Source organism: Crocuta crocuta, unplaced genomic scaffold (genome assembly GCF_008692635.1).
Source record: "Crocuta crocuta isolate KB4526 unplaced genomic scaffold, BGI_CrCroc_1.0 scaffold176, whole genome shotgun sequence".
Lineage (NCBI taxonomy): Eukaryota > Metazoa > Chordata > Mammalia > Carnivora > Hyaenidae > Crocuta > Crocuta crocuta.
Window position 1 is genome coordinate 5,429,871 of NW_027531905.1, and position 16,020 is coordinate 5,445,890.

The following is a 16,020-nucleotide window of genomic DNA, read 5'->3' on the forward strand; positions in this document are numbered from 1 at the left end:
TCTATAGAGATAGTATCTGAGACACAGAGTAGTAATGTAACTTAGCCAAGATCACATGGCTGGTAAGTGATACAGCCAGAGTGCAAAATCCCTAGGCTAGGGATTCTGTCTAGGCTAGAGCTTAGGCCGAAATCATTATGTCTTGTGTCTTCCAAATAGTAAAAAGTTTTTCAAAGGTCTTTCAACCAAGAAGTTCTTGCAGCACTAATCAGGAGACTACCTATAAGATTCTACCTTTCCTAAGCTCAGTTTATGCCGATTGAACCTAAAGCCCATGCCTCTGATATTTTCAGTGGCTGCATCTAATTTTCAGCAAAATCGTGGGAGTAAAATTCAATGCGCATTCACCATATAAGTCCTGCATTCTGCATGGTATGTGTTAGCTGGCAACTATTCCTTTGTTTTGATTTAGCCAAACTGAAAAGAAACGGCTGACATTGAACTTGCATCTCAAATCTGAAAAACACTTTCTGAATTCCTATGTATCAACCATTGTTAGAAAGAATAAGTACAAATCAAGGGAATTAAATTTAATCCCTCTAATAAACATAGAGAGCCTCAGCTGGGGTTAGGGAGAAATCTCTCCCGGCAGGGCTCAGAGGAAGGTTAGAAATTTACTGTACTGTTCTGCATTATTTGCTGAAGCATTGAGAATAAGCCATCGTCTGAAAGGGCACACTATGTCAGGGTACAGCTTCACTCACTACTCAAATTAAAGTACATATTCAGTCTCTTACTGGATCTTTTCTTTGAAAGGACTTGTTTTCAATAAGCAATTTCTTCACTGTGGGTTGAGAACAATAATTGCAAGATCATAGATATGACCATGGTGCCTAGGTATTTTCTTAAATTTTTAGCTATGGAAAAAGAAAATTGTAATGTAAGGAGAATTTTCCAATTTTAGCCAGTTCTGGGTCTGAAACATAAACATGATGAATGTAAATAGTCTGTATAACTGACAAGGAAATGCTTCATTTCCACCCACAGCAGGGTTATGTGACTTAGGATGTTTACCCATATTGTCAGAAAATAACAAGCTGTAACAGACCTCAACTACAAGAGAAGAGGGTAAAAAGAAAAATGTAACCACTAATTGTTGTTATCTATCCCATCACTATCTGATCTGAGCATCTTCTCCTTTTACCTCTACCCTTAACCAATTGTAGCAAAGGACAGGAAAGCATTCTGTCTTATCTTTCTTATATATATATATTTATTTATTTATTTTTTAAATTTTATTCATTTCTAGGAGAGAGAGAGAGACAGCGTGAGCAGGGGAGGGTCAGAGAGAGAGGGAGACACAGACTCCGAAATAGGCTCCAGGCTCTGAGCTGGCAGTCAGCACAGAGCCTGACGCGGGGCTCGAACCCGCGAACTCCGAATTCATGACCCAAGCGAAAGTCGGACGCTTAACCGACTAAGCCACCCAGGCGCCCCATTGTCTTATCTTTCTTTAGAGACAGCACTTCTCAGACTCTCGGGTCACAAGACTCCTTTATGCTCTTTAAAATTATTGGGGATTCCAGGGGTGTCTGGCTGGCTCAGTTGGTTAAGCATCCAACTTTGGCTCAGGCCATGCTCTTACAGTTTGTAGGTTCAAGCTCCGCATTGGGCTCTGTGCAGACAGCTCAGAGCATGCAGCCTACTTTGGATTCTGTGTCTCCCTCTCTCTCTGCCCCTCCCTGACTCATGCTCTCTCTCTCTCTCTCAAAATGTAAATCAACATTAAAAAGAATTTTTAAAAAGTATTATTGAGGATCCCAAAGAACACTTGGTTATGTGGATTATATCCATTAAAAGTGAGAAATTGGTAAAGTATGGATTTATTTTGCAATAAAAATAATAAACTCACTGTATGCGAATATGAATAATAGAGATTTTATGGAAATTTCTGAGAACAGAAAGATTGTGCAAATTCTGGATTGTTATATGTGTTTCTGCATTCAAACTATTCTAGTCTGTTGTTTTGGTTGAAATATGTGAAGGAAATCTGGATATGCAATTTGAACAGGGAAGAGTATTTTAATTGCATTTTCAGATAATTATGGATATTCTTCCTTACTACTGCACTAAGAATCAATAAGTGGCAGTTTCTATTAAAAGTGAGTTTCCATGTGGAATCCAAAATCATTATCAATGAACTTTGTTCACTGCTTTACTTTTTAAAATCCATTGCATTTGAAATGAAATTTGACCCACAGATTATTTTATAATATCAGATTTTGGCCATTAGGGGGAAACTTGGTTTGCTGAGCTACTCAAATCTCCCATATATTAACACATTTCATTAAATAATCTTTTAAAAGTCACACTTGTTAAATCACCACTGATCTCATCAGAAAGATATCAGAAAATATTTAAGTATTGGGAGGCTGTCAAGCTCATGCATAGAACACAAGCTTTCCAGAATTCTTATTTTCATTGGAAAACTCAAATCATATCATTGGTAACAAATACTGTCAATTGTGTTCCTTGAAGTGACAGGATCACTTGATTCATTTTTGAGACATTCTCTCTCAGGTTACATAAGTCTGAATAACCATCATTTGTCTTTCAGTCATCAGTAAATGATGTTCCCTGGAAAAAGCAGCTAGTAGAGCTCACAAGTCAAAAAAATTGCACAGGTTCTTTTTCTTTGATACAACCGTAATACTTGGGTATGCCGCAGAAGTGCTGTATGCATGCTTCAGACTTTTTGTCCTACAGAATAATAAAAAGATATTTAATTGAGGGTCGATGTTTAATAAAATCTATTTTTACTGCTTCATAGAGGGCATTCTTACGTGAAATAGGCTTATTTTTGTTCCTGTGCGTGTATGACAGTAAAGAACATGACTAGTTTGATTCATGTTAAGACTCCGGCAGTTTTAGCCGCCATTTCTTTTGCCCCATCAGTACAAATGCCAATAGGCTGAAAAAGGCAAGTAATGTCAGCATTATTATGAAAATAGTTGTGACTTTTCAGACCAAGGGGTCCGTGGCCCACACTTTAAAAACTGTTCTCTAATAATCACATAATAGATTAACTCCTGGATTAAAAATACCACTTTCTAGGGTTTTTTTTTTTTCTTGAGAGGAGGACTGCCCTAGAAAAATAATTTTACTAAATGTTGCCATTGAGATGACCTGATATTTATGTAAGTATATGGGTTGTTTCATCATCACATAGGTCTATGATCCCAAAACTTTTTAATTTGATACCCTATCCAAGCAATATTGAGCTGATATCCCTGATATAAGCGTATTTATTTCTTTATAAAGTACATAGGTAGTACCATAGTAATAGATGTATACATTATAAGTCACAACTCCAAAGATAGATATTTTAAAAGGATGAGACAGAAATTAAACACTATTCTTAAATGTTTTATTTTATTATAAATAAAACACTTCTTTGCCTTCACCAAAGAGATTTTAGTAAGAGAAATGTAACTGAATAGCTTTATTTCTGTAAAATTTGGTTTGGTACCATGGCATAAGGTGATATGAAGTTCTTGTTACAAATTTAGTGTATTTCAATATTTCGTGTTAATGGCTTTTGCGACTAAAAAGGATCTTTCAAAGAATTATGAGTCAAATTGAAGGGTTAGCTACATTTACTAAATCAGTCCATCCACCTATTATAAAAATATTTTTTATATTTATGTAGTAGATCTATCTTCCTTGATATCAATAAGTTGTTCTTGCAAACACTAAGTGTTTGCATTGTCATATTTTAAACAAATGGGCCCAAAAGGAACCTCTCGGAAGATTTAAAAATAGATTAAATGGTTTCGTCTTAAAGATATTTTAAGTGTTTAGATAGTAATATTTTACAGATGACACAAATAATTTTTGGCAAAAAAAAGAATCCTATAGTGATGAAAATATTTTTAAGCATCTGTATCAAAATGTCTTACATGTTTGTACAATGCATACAAATGTCTTATACAGAGGAGTTTCTTTCAAAATGAAGATACATATTGTCATTCATCGTTAAATGTTACCTTTCCCTTGAAATGACAGATTAAATGTGGTTTTCTGTGCGTTTATTTTGTTTCTCATCCTTATTTCCACACAACCACTTTGAAAGCAGTTTTGCAGATTGTTTTAAAAAGTTTAATATGCCCCTATTCTATGACCCAGCCATTCTAATCCTAGGCATTTACTCAGAAGAAACGAAAGCATATGTCCATACAACCACTTGTACATAAATGTTCATAGCACTACCTGTGTTGGACAAAAATTAGAAAAAAACTAAATGTCCATCAGCCGAAGAATTGGTAAACTGTGATATATCCATACAATAGAATAAGATGCAGCAGTAAAAAGTAATGAACTGTTGATACATGCTGCAACATGGATGTATCTCAAAATAATCATGCTAAGTGAAAGAAACCATACAAAATCCAGACTGTTTGATTCCATTTGGATAAAATTCTAGAAGATGCAAACTAATCTATAGTGACAAAAAACAGATTAGTGGTTGCCTGGGCACAGGAAACAGTAACAGGCAGGGGATGAAGGAAAGACCTTTGAAGGGGCATAAGGAAACTTTTGGGAGTTACGACTACACAGCTACTGGAATAGCTAAAGTTAAAAGACTTTACTAAGTGTTGATGAAGGTATAGAATAAATGAACTCTCACACATTGCCTTGAGAAATAGTTTGGTAGCTTCTTAAGAAGTTATATATATACCTAACAAATATTCCAGCCATTGCATTCCTAGATATTAATTCAAGAAAAATTAAACATGTCATACAAGGTCCCCTGGGTGGCTCAGTTGGTTAAGCATCCTACCTCAGCTCAAGTCATGACCTTGCAGTTCATGAATTTGAGCCCCATGGCCGGCTCTGACAGCTCAGAGCTTGGGGCTTGCTTTGGATTCTGTGTCTCCCTCTCTCTCTCCCCCTCCACCACTCATGATCTGTCTATCTCTCTCTTTGTCTCTCAAAAATAAATATTAAAAATAAATTTAAATAAATAAATAAAACATATCCATACAAAGATTTGTATATAGCAGCTGTACTCAAAAAAACCCAAACCAAGAAACAGCCCAAATATTCATCAGCAGATGAGAAAATAAATACATTTGGTATATCCATTAAATGCAATACTATTCAACAGTAAAAAAAAAATAGATTTCTGATAAACCCAACAACCTGTGCAATCTCAAACTCATTATACCTAATGAGAGAAACCAGAGAAAAAAGAGTATGTGCTGTATTATTCCATTTATATCAAATTCTAGAAAATACAAACTAATTTATAGTGACCAAAAACAGATCAAAAGTTACCTGAGGATAGTGGTGGAAGAAGGGATAGATTGAAAAGATGCAGGAGGAAATTTCTGGGGTTGATGGAAATCTTATCTTGACTTTGACAATGGTTTTATAAGTGTATATGTATGTGAAAGCTTATCATCCTTCCCCAAGTACAGTTTATTATCATCAATTGTGCCTGAATAAATTTGTAAAAAAAAAAAAAAAAAGTAGGGGCGTCTGGGTGGCTTAGTCGGTTAAGCGCCCGACTTTCGCTTAGGTCATGATCTCGCGGTTCGTGGGTTCGAGCTCCGCGTCGGGCTCTGTGCTGACAGCCAGCTCAGAGCCTGGAGCCTATTTCAGAGTCTGTATCTCCCTGTCTCTCTGACCCTCCCCTGCTCACGCCGTCTCTCTCTCTCTCTCTCTCTCTCTCTCCTAGAAATAAATAAAAATATTTTTTAAAAAAAGTAGTATATGATAGCTAAGTGCTATCGATCAATGCATTGGCGAGGGGCGGGGAGAATGAAGGGCTAAAAGCATTAATCACCAATATAAGGCAAAGCATGAAAGCCAGAAGGCTTCCTTGGCAGTGGACAGTCAGCTCTTATATTCTAAAGGCAGAAAAAGGTAAGAATCAGATTTAGCCTTTAATTGTAAGATAAGCGAAGCTCCAGAAATATTTGATTCTCAACTCAGGCAAGTCAGGGTTATCAAGGTCAGGGCATTGATGGGGAAGAAGTGACCCTAAGATCTGGAATGGGGACTTTGTGGTTAAAGCACTCAAAAATCTTAAATCCTCAGATTCTTCTGCGTCTGCACAAGTGACCTACTCCTCCCTATTGAAAGCCAGCTCTACCTCCTCCCTGGGAAATGATGCAGAATCTTTGCTTTGCAAGACACATGCCGTCCCCATCCACATCTGTCCAGTATGTACCTGCACCTCATATCCCAGTTACCATATAATAAACTGGAGTCAATAACAATCTAACACAGCTTAGGAGGTGCTAGGCCTTCTGTGAAGGAAAACGTGCTGTAGGACCTAACTAAGGTGTATTGGTGGGAGCCAAGAAAACTTGTATGGGACTGCGACATAACAGGAGGGTACAGAATCAAGAAGATAAGCATATGGGTGCCTGGGTGACTCAGTCAGTTAAGCGTCTGACTCTTAATTTCACCTCAGGTCATGATCTCACAGTTTGTGAGTTCAAGCCCTGTGTCAGGATATGTGCTTACAGTGCATAGCCTGTTTGGGGTTCTCCTTTTCTCTCTCTCTCTCTCTTTCTCTCTCTCTTTGTCTCCCTCTCTCTCTCTCTCCCCTCCTTCCCTTACACTCTCTCTATCAAAATAAATGAATAAAATTAAAAAAAGAAGATAGAACATAAAGTTAGACAGGAAATGATTTATCAATATAGGATCATTCTCTTGTCCTATAACATTTAACATTTGTTTAACAACTGTCTCATAAAATTCCTAAAGATATAACAGTTATTTCTTATAAGAGCTGATAAAAGCAAGCACACCAGGGCTAGCACACCAGTGGCAAAGGATGATGATAGGAGACAGTAGCACAAAACTGGGCTACCTGTTAAAATAGGAATGAAACAATCTCTAAAAAGTAGGGGCCATGTGGCAGTGCTTCACTATCAGAAGCAAGATGGGCTCAATTATCATAATGAGCTGCAAAGTCAGGGTAGCTCGCAATGGAGACCCTGACGCACAGAGCTATGGAGATTGTTAGGAGAGCACAGGTCTTTAAGGGCAAGAGAAATGGTCAGCATTGCTCAATCAATACAATCAAAAGAGACCAAGGATGGATGATGAAACTCCTGAAAGCATCTGCCTCAATAGAAAGTCATAGTCTCTTTCCTATTTTCCAAACCTGAGCCCCTCTTCAGGTTCAGAACCCATTGATCTCATGTGCCACTCCCACAAGAAAACCATACAACACCAAGCAAATGTTTATAATAATTCTCCCAGACTTACCCAAAGGGACCCAGGGGCATTTCCTCAGGTCACTGTATACAAGGAAAAGAGAAATACCAAGGCATTTTGAGGAACGTTGGCTCTAGGATCTAATTTGACATTAATACCAGAGAATTCAAAGCATTATAATGGTTCCCCTACTGGAGTAGTTAATAATAAGTAATAAATGGTGTCCTGGCCAAGATCTCACACATAGTAGGCCCTTTGGTTCTATGACTCATCCACTGATCATTTTCTTGGTCACTAAACTTTATAGTTATCAGAACTCCCACATTAGTTTCTTTTCTAAAAATATTTATTTATTTTTGGGAGAGCACAAGTGGGGGAGAGACAGAGAGAAGGGAGCAGAGGACCTGAAGTGGGCTCTTCACTGACAGGCTGACAGCAGCGAGCCCAACATGGGACTCGAACTAATGAACTGCAATATCATGACCTGAACCAAAGTCCAACATGCAACCGACTGAGCCACTCAGGTGTCCCCATTAGTCTTTTTTTTTTAATTTTTTAATTTTAATTTTAATTTATTTCTAAGAGAGAGAGAGAGCGTGAGCAGGGTAGGATCAGAGAGAGAGGGAGATGCAGACTCTGAAATAGGCTCCAGGCTCTGAGCTGGCAGTCAGCACAGAGCCCGACACGGGGCTCGAACCCACGAACCGCGAGATCATGACCCAAGGGAAAGTCAGACGCTTAACCGACTAAACCACCCAGGCGCCCCCCCCGCCCCCCATTAGTCTTTTAGCCCATAGCATAAGAGCTATGGAAGTGGAAAAAGCCTAGTGGAAGCTCTGAAACTATCCCTCCCACTCCACGTTGGCCAAGATAATAAATTTTTTTAAAATGCAATATTACGAACAAAAGCACATATTGTAAAAATTTGAAAAAATATTATAAAATGTCACTATAAATATTGTAAATAAAATACAGTATTGCCTAGAACAGTGGCAGAAATTCAAACCACCCTTAAAGACATAAAAGATACAGGGACTGTGATCCCGATTATATCCCTGTATATTTTATTAGTCTGGCTCCTATAAACTCCATAAATGCCGTAGAGGAGGACTACGGCACATATATAAACTCATTTACTCTTGATAACAATCCCATGTGGGAATTAGTAATATTATCCCTGTATTACAGCTGTGCTGAGACACAGGTAACTTGCCTAAGGTCACACAACCAGTAAGTGGCTGTGCTTAAGCAGTTTTTACATTGCTTTTCCATATAGGGTTGCCCTTCAGGTAGGATGTAAAAGATTTCTGATGTGTGGCCTGTCTAACACACACACACACACACACACACACACACACACACACACACACACACACACACACACCAGATAATTTACCATCCAGAACAAGTGCTCAGATACCTTCCTTTGTGGTTAATGCTAGTACTTAATCTCTCAATGATGAGCCATGAAGTTGTGTCCCTGCCCTTTTGTTCTCAGGTGAAAACGACGTTTGGTCATCACATTCAAGTTACTGACACCAGGGGGACACTGGTTCAAATAAAAATCAGAACACTAGCTTTGAGTGGATTCCAGGGGAATCATAATTTGTGGCTACTGTTACCTAACTAGCTGATCCCCATATATCCCTCTGGGTCACAAAGCATCCCATCCAACTACTTCATGAATGGAACCAAAAGTCAGGGTCAAACTGCCCTCTTGTGGTGAAAGATTGCTATCTGTTTGGTCTCAGAAGCTCCAACCCGCAACATCAGAGCCTCAATGGAGTTTTCCTACCACCTGAGGCCTTTCCTGGGCAACCAGAAGGGGGAAAAAAAAAAAAAAGTGAAAACCCCAAATAGGCAGAGACAGGATGAGAAGCAGACACATAGTAACAGGAAGTTCTTCTCTCTAAAGTCTACCTACTGTTGAACTTTTGAGGAGTATGGGGACAGAAGGTGGGGCCTTCCATGTGGAGGAAGATTGAACAGTCTCTTCCAGCAGTACCTAGAATAGCTAAGAGCAAACCAGTTTTGCCTAAATTCACAGATGAAACAATATACCATTCTACTTAAAACTGGGCTGCTTTATACCTTGTTATTGAAAACACGACCTTTAAATATAGTTTGCATTGTTTTATTAAATACATACCTCGCAGGCCAAAAAACCATTACCTTAAGAGTTCCTCTGTGTGGTTCCCTAATGGCATTCCTTTCCCACCAGAAAGTAATCACTGTCCCAAATTTTGTCTTTGGAATCTCATTTTCTTTTAAGTTATATAGACATACATTTATAGGCTTGCCCTGAACATATGTAGCCCTGGTCAAGAATACATGGAAACCTATGGACCACATGTCCAAAGGTATAACATTTATAAATCAAGCTAACATAGCATTACATTTTTAAAAAATATGTATGTTTTGTCTTCCTGACTTGAAAAGTGAACCTTCCTAAAGACCCAGAAAGCCAGGTTCAAATCCTCTGATTACCAATGAGGTAGAGCATTTTTTGCTTCTTTATTGGCCATTTATTTCTCTACTATGATATGACTGTTTTGCAGTTTTTCTAATAGATTATTCATCTTTTCTCAACTGAGTCTTATTAATTCATTGGAGGATTTTACAGAGGCTAGGTATTAACCCTTTGTGCGGTTACAGGTTTGGCAAATAACTGCTTCCAAGTTGCGCTTGCATCTTCTCTTTATGGAGTCTTCCGACGAACAGAAGGTCTAAATTTAAATGCAGTTGAATTTGATCTTACCTAAAGAAGTTAATATTTGTACGATTGGAACAGTGTCTGACACATATTGTTTATATGATAATTTTTGTGTTATTTTCCTTTATGATGTGAACTTTTCATATTTATTTTAAAAAATTCTTTCCCACCCTGACATCACAAAAATGTTTTCCTTATAATGTCTTCTTCAAAAACATTTTAGGTATTTGTCCTTCCTATATGTGTTTAATCCACCTGGCATGGATTTTTTTAAAATAATGGTTTTATTAACATAAAATTCACATACTATAGAATTAGTCTTTTACAGTACACAGTTCAGTGTTTTCAGCATATTCACAAAGCTGTCGACTATCTAACTTTAGAACATTTTCATCGCCCTTAAAAAGAAACCCCATAAAAAAAAAAAGAAACCCCATAGGCATTGACTTCAATATATAGTGTGTATATATATATATATATAACCAGTGTTCCACACCAGTTCTATTCTTTCCCCCCAGTGATTTGTAGCATTACCTCTGTCACAAATCAGATTTTCCTATCTGTGTGGATTTCTGTTAGATATCTCTGTTCTCTTCCATTGGTCTCTTTGTCTATCTCTGTACTAACATATGCTGTCTTAATCACTATTAAAGCAAGCTCTGTCATTGTTATCTTTTCTCATAAGTATCTTGATTTATCTATGAACCTTTTGAGGAAAACTGACATATTTACAATATTGACTCTTCTGTTACATAAATTGGTATTACTCTATTTCTTTAGGTTTTTAAAAAATGCTTTAAAATTAAATTTTATAATTTTAATTTTTGTTCTATTTCTCCCTAAATATCTTACATTTTANAGAATCCTGAGCAGGCTCTGTGCTGTCAGCACACAGCGTGACACAGGGCTCAAACTCATGAACTGTGAATCATACCTGAGCCAAAATCAAGACTTGGATGCTTAACCAACTGAGCCACCCAGACAGGCCGGAGAATGATTTTAGAAGATATTTTTTCCTACCTTTTGTTGTTGGCGTGTTGCACATTGCTTTCATATCCAAAACCCTTCCAAAATACATCTATGGAATCTTCTTGATTTTTTTCTGCAGGTCATTATTTTATCTTTAAATAATAAGAGTTTTGTTTCCTGGGGCGCCTGGGTGGCTTAGTCGGTTAAGCGTCCGACTTTCGCTCAGGTCATGATCTCGCGGTTCGTGGGTTCGAGCCCCGCGTCGGGCTCTGTGCTGACTGCCAGCTTGGAGCCTGGAGCCTGTTTCAGCCTGTGACTCCCTCTCTCTCTGACCCTCCCCTGCTCGTGCTGTCTCTCTCTCTCTCTCCTAGAAATAAATAAAACATTAAAAAATTAAAAAAAAAAGAGTTTTGTTTCCTTTTTTTTCCCATCTTACAATTTTTATTTCCTTCGCACGCTCAGATGCAATGGTTAGGACGATCAGCACAAAAGGGAGTAGTTGTTTATAGCAGTCATCCTTGTCTTGTTCTCAAACTTAAACAGAATGCATCTGACCTTTCAATATGATGTTCACTGTATTTTGTACACTTCATATTTTAAAAATTCTTTTGTGAGGATCTCTTCTGCACTGCTGGTGGGAACGCAAACTAGTGCAGCCACTCCAGAAAACAGTATGGAGGCTCCTCAAAAAATTAAAAATAGAACTCCCCTATGACCCAGAAATAGCACTACTGGGAATTTACCCAAGGGATACAGGTGTGCTGCTTCGAAGAGACACATGCACCCCAATGTTTATGGCAGCACTATCCACAATAGCCAAGGTATGGAAAGAGTCTAAATGTCCATCGACGGATGAATGGATAAAGAAGATGTGGTACATATATACAATGGAGTGTTACTCAACAACCAAAAAGAATGAAATCTTGCCATTGGCAACTACGTGGAAGGAACTAGAGGGTGTTATGCTAAGCAAAATTAGTCAGAGAAAGACAAATACCATATGACTACAATCATATGAGGAATTTAAGATACAAAACAGATGAACATAAGGGAAGGGAACCAAAAATAGGGAGGGGGACAAAACACAAGAGACTGTTAAAATATAGAGAACAAACAGAGTTGCTGGAGGGCTTGTGGGATGGGGGATGGGCTAACTGGGTAATTGGCAAAAGGAAGACACATACTGGGATGAGCACTGGGTCAGGGGGTGAATCACTGGAATCTACTCCTGAAATCATTGTTGCACTACATGCTACCTTGGATGTAACTTTAAATAAATAAATAAATAAATAAATAAATAAATAAATAAATAAATAACTATTCCTTAGCTTCTCCTTTGCCAAAAGTTTTTTCATAAACAGATGTTGGATTTTATCAAATGTTTTTCCCGTGTCAAATTACATGATCATACAATTCTGATTTTAATCTAGTGTGACAAATTACAATTTTTGATCAAATCAAAGATTCCACCAATAGAAAAACATAACCATTGTATGTTCCAATAAGGAAGGAAAAAACAGCTACCCATTGAATATTTCAATTTAAGATACAATTAGGAAACAAAATGGTGGGCATCTTAGAATTCACAAAAATACAAAGTAATTTATAAAGATACAACTGCCATGTTCTACTACATAGATGTGTGATGTATTCAATTTTTTAATATCTAATGGCTTCTAATTTGCTAATATTTTTGCAAGTTCATGAGAGATTGGTTTTAATTTTTACTTTCGTATTTTCCATGAGATTTTGGTAGTGAGCTTTCTTTTGTGTGAAATTGGAATTTTTCTCGCTGAACGTTTAACAAAACTATTAAAACTCTCTGGGCTTGGGGTGCCTGGGTGCCTCAGACGGTTAAGTGTCCGACTTCGGCTCAGGTCATGATCTCACGGTTTGTGGGTTTGAGCTCCGCGTTGGGCTCTGTGCTGCCAGCTAGCTCAGAGCCTGGAGCCTTTTACAGATTCTGTATCTCCCTGTCTCTCTCTCTTTCAGAAATAAACAAAACATTTAAAAAAATTATTTAAAAAAAACCTCTCTGGGCTTGGTGCTTTATTTGTGGGGAAGAGTTCTGACTACTAATTTTTTTAAAGGTTATGTCAGTATGATTTATCTCCTTGAGCCTATTTGCTACACTATTTTTTTCTAGGAATAAGTCCTTTTATCAAAACTTTTCAAATTCAGTGGCATAACATTACTCAAAATTTCTCAATATTTTAAAATCAATGTGGAGGACTTTTTCTTTAACAGTTCATATTGCTTATTTACACCATCTTTTTTCTACTCAAACTTGACTAAGTTGTCAATTTTATTAGTTTTTTTTAATATTTAATATTCTGAGACAGAACGAGCATAGGAGAGGCAGAAAGAGAGGGAGAGAATCCCAAGCAGGCACCATGCTGTCAACACAGAACCCGATGTGAGGCCTGATCTCATGAACTGTGAGATCATGACCTGAGGTGAAACCAAGAATAGGTCACTTAACTGACTGAGCCACCCAGGTGCCTCAATTTTATTACTCTCTTTGAAGCCCAACTTTGGGCTTTCCTTATTTTCTCATGGTATGGTTCTTAATTTCTTGTTGCCTTTATTATTTCCTTCTTTCAGCTAGCAACTTAGCTCGTGAATTTTCAGCCTTTTCTTTCCTAATATGAGGAACGTAATAGTTGCGCTTTCTCCTAAATGCTTAGAAGAATGCCACAAGTTTTTCTTTCTTTCTTTTTTTTCCTTTCATTAACAGCACTGAATACCTTTTTTTACATAGAACTTAATAATTAACAAAAAATGACTTCCATAAGTAAGAATGATGCTGCAGCTCTGAAGGGACGAAATGTACTCTAGGGGCGCCTGGGTGGCTTAGTCGGTTAAGCGTCCGACTTTCACTTGGGTCATGATCTTGCGGTTCGTGGGTTCGTGCCCCGCGTCCGTCGGGCTCTGTGCTGACTGCCGGCTCAGAGTCTGGAGCCTATTTCAGAGTCTGTGTCTCCCTCTCTCTCTGACCCTCCCCTGTTCACGCTGTCTCTCTCTCTCCTAGAAATAAATTAAAAAAAAAAAAAAGTACTCTAGTGGCCTGGTTACAACTGCTACCTTCTTTCCTCATTGACATATTCTAGAATGAAAAGCATGATGCTGTGCACAGTCTTTCTTTCAAAGGTTTGAGAGCCCTTAACAAAGCTCCATCAGTATCCAGCACTATTAATCCCATTTAGATGTTTTCTTCCTCGAACTGTGTCCTTATCATTAACTTCCTATAGTTTCTTTGTATTCTCTAGTGCCGCACGGTAGATAACCAGTACAAACTGCCCAAAGCGAAAGAGTTACCAACCCCAAAGCCATTATAGGTTTGTTAGGTTTATGCAGAGCTCTGGATTCACAGCTCATAAAGTTGTTGTGCAGACCCCTGGGCCCTGGGTTTTGAAAGTCTTTCTCTTTGGGTGGTTCCGTTTTAAAGCCGGGAGGCTCAGATGCTAAAGAACATCTAATGATGATTTTATGACCTGTCATGAGGTCACCTTCCCTGCGTGCCTGCTCTGCTCCACACAGGCTTCTTTATGTAATATTTTCATTAAGTTCTGAATTATGTCCTAACCTCCACTATAATTTCCTCTTTCGTCTGAGTTATTTACATCTCACAAGGTTGGGTTTTTAATATTTATTTTCGTTATATTTTCCTTATCTTAACTGTACACATAGGTGTTCTGATAGATTTCTTACTACTTCACAATGAATGAGTGCCTCTGACCCCTTTGCCTCAGCCTTAGCCTCCAGGACTATGTTATGAGAATACATGAAGTTTTTTTCCTGCACAAGTGAGTGGTGTTAAGTAAAAACAAATCCAGACTTAGGTACAGAAAGACTTTATTGGAAAAAAACTGTGTCAATTAGGACAATGCTCTGACCATAAGGTCTGCAATTGTCTCAAAGACCAGGTAGAAAAGAGCTTTTTAATAGAACGGAGCATATAAACAATGAATGAAAAATCTGAGTGTGAAGGAGATGAGGAGGTGACATAATGGGACAGTTGATCAGGGAAAGTCTTTTTTAGTGGTCAGTTACTTTTTGCGAGGTGTCACTCCGGAGAGACTGCCCTGCAATCCAGTGCAGGCTCAAGCTGAGGGTGGATTAAAACTCAGGGACTTATGCGGGGAGAAGCCTAAAGTGTGATCAAGTCATTAGAGGGCATTTTGTCCAGATTGGTCTGTGGGGACAAAGAGTTCAACTAACCATTTATGAGACCAAGAATGGGAATTAGGAGGTCTGGGTCCAGCTTTGTCACTGGTGAACAAAGTCATATGGGAAAAGGTGTTCTTTGTAGTAGGCACTTGTCTGGAATACAATAGGATGGAGGAACTTAAGTGTTAACTGCTTTCCAGAAGCACAGCATTCAGTTAAATTGTCAGTAGCCAGGCCATCCACAGGCAAAAGACAGGGAATGGGTTGGGCACTGTTTTACATGTCACACAACTACCTCTCTACCTTTAGCACATCCTGAATGGGAGTATCTTCTCTGGCACTGGTGTGGGGAACGAGAAGTGTACAGGGTGTCTACTGCAATAATACATTCATCGTAGAAGCCATGACCACAGTGTTATCAGATCAGCCTCAAAGTTATATTTAGCCATAAAGTTATATTTCACTTCCTCCCTGGTTACTTTGCCTAAACCCAAGGTTGAACTTGCGTGTCCCTGCTCCCCACCAGACCAGGTATGATAGTAACTTGGGCACCCACATCCAACAAAGCCATGAAAGTGTGTTCCTCCTTTCCCTTAGTTCTCCAGAAAATTCCAACAGGGACAGACGGTCTAGGGTCCTTCTGGAAGAGAGAGACCATGGCCTCATCTTTAAGAATTTTTCTCCTTAAACCAACTTAGATCTGGGTAGAAGGGAAAGGTAGGCAGGAACCAGGAGACGAAAGACACGGACATCCATTGTTTTCTGTCCTCCCACGCCATGTACTAGGCAGCAAAATCATCCCTGCCCATACATCCACTTCAGTTTTGAGAACTTCTTCATCCAGCAGCCATGTCCACAAAATGATGGCCAAGAGAAGCTGTTGTATACAGTCTTTATGAATAGTTCAGAATGTGTATTGTCATTTTTCTGTAACACCTTTTTAAGTGGTAAAATACAGGTGATTTCAAATATACAAAGTTTCTCTCACATGAGGA

The 16,020-nt window shown here is 38.3% G+C and overlaps 1 non-coding gene across 1 annotated transcript; it reads right to left on the reverse strand.

The window, feature by feature from the left end:
* Nucleotides 1-1,347: 1,347 nt before the first annotated feature.
* Nucleotides 1,348-1,432, reverse strand: TRNAE-UUC (transfer RNA glutamic acid (anticodon UUC)). Its single transcript is given in 2 exon segments — nucleotides 1,348-1,382; nucleotides 1,396-1,432. It is a non-coding gene; the product is annotated as a tRNA-Glu (tRNA).
* Nucleotides 1,433-16,020: the final 14,588 nt, after the last annotated feature.